The sequence below is a fragment of the Halyomorpha halys genome, unplaced genomic scaffold, assembly GCF_000696795.3.
Source record: "Halyomorpha halys isolate HHAL.00 unplaced genomic scaffold, Hhal_1.1 Scaffold126.1, whole genome shotgun sequence".
In the NCBI taxonomy this organism is placed as follows: Eukaryota; Metazoa; Arthropoda; class Insecta; order Hemiptera; family Pentatomidae; genus Halyomorpha; species Halyomorpha halys.
The window spans coordinates 1,514,300-1,516,080 of NW_027112074.1; positions in this window are offsets into that span (position 1 = coordinate 1,514,300).

Here is a 1,781-nt window from a genome sequence, read left to right on the forward strand (position 1 = left end):
TGTTCGACAGGGGTAAGAGTAACATCATTAAATGAAACTGTAGGGCAGTCAGTAGGTTTACGACGAAGGGTAAAGGTGATTTGATTGGATTTGTTGGAATTTATCCTAATCCTCCAATTACGACACCAATCTTCGAGGCCTGTGATATGGGATTGGAGATTTTGGGATACAATTAATGGGTTGCGACAATTATATATAATGTTCTTAAAATTTTGGTTTCATTCTCATTTTTCGTGCTGAAATGTCATAATCTGATTGACTATGGCTTGCCCTTCAAGTTTTCAAGATCCTGGGTACGTCCTTGCGTACATATACATTCCATAAGGTGTTTTCTTTTAACAACGGGTGCATTTGTCTTTGTATAAAAGTGCTTTGTTTTCCTGAAGTAAGGAGACAATACATGGCTTTATATTGAGCATAATGTAAATAAAGTAAAGTGTAATATTGAGGAAATAAAAGTCAACCCCCCCAGGTTGGATTCCAACTCAAAGTTGCTAAGATAACCCCAACAAACTCGGACTTTTATTTAATTATGCTGTTTTACGCAGAGCTCCCGACTATAAAAAATGTACTGACAAGACATTTTTTCGCTTATTACTGTAGCGACTCATATTTTGAATGTGATATCCCCGGCTTATCTCGTAGATATCAACCGATATCTAAAAGATAAGCACTGCGCGATAGATGCTCAAAGAGATTGAGAATCAGTCTTATTAATTGGAATTGCTATAGTATTCTTTCTCATACTTTACTTTCAATTAGACCGCCATTCTAGTCTACTAACACGTAAGCGTCGAGAATCACACTGGCTCACTTTTATTTAATTCCCAGTTATTTCATAAAAAGTTACAATTACCTCTCATTCACGAGGTAGTACAGCGAGGTCATATTTAGAGCAAGTTGCATACAGCAGCAGTAGACATTAAAAAGATATATCCAACAATGTATTAAACGCGTACTAATAAACAGACGTGAATATTCCGAGTTACATATTTTATGCTTATTAATTATTTACTTAGTTGACTTTTATCTGCTTTCCTTTTTATTGTGTAGATTAGTAAAAATATTTCTTCTACTTAAAACTACAAATTTAAAAAAATAAATAGACAAACTTAAAATGTATCATGTATTTATTATAGCCTTGTCAACACAAATAAATAAAAATGTTTGGTTTCGTCCCCTGTCAAATTATTTCCAATAGGTGCATGTAATTTTAGCTTACTTACTGGTTTTTTTTTATTCGGCCAAGCCTCCCATTGGAGTCCTATAGTGCCTAACTATGGTTGGGGGTCAAAGTTTTTCATTTTGTGGGACCGCCTCTCAATGAAAAAAGTCAACGCCCCAGGCCGGATTCGAACCGGCACCGCCAATAGACATCAAATTGGTAACACTGTGTCTTAACCACTGAAATACGGACGACCCCAGGGTATATCTTTTACACAATAGTAAATTTCTACAAATAAATAAATGAAAAGAAAAAGATAATTACTTCCAACCAACTTGAAACTGTGGTCGACTGTTCTACCTATGACAATAGAATAGATCAATACTATAATTTATTTATATATTTATATATAGTTGACCGTAAAAATTGATATATAAGAAGTTGGTCAGGGTTGCGGTCAATTTATTAATATATAATATTTATTGATATATGTATTTAACGATATATAAATACTACAGTTGTTATCATTGTTTAGTTATTTTTCTTACTTATTTCTTTGTATTTTTTTTTTTTTTTTTAATAATTTTAAACTACACTTTATTTATTTTTTATTAGT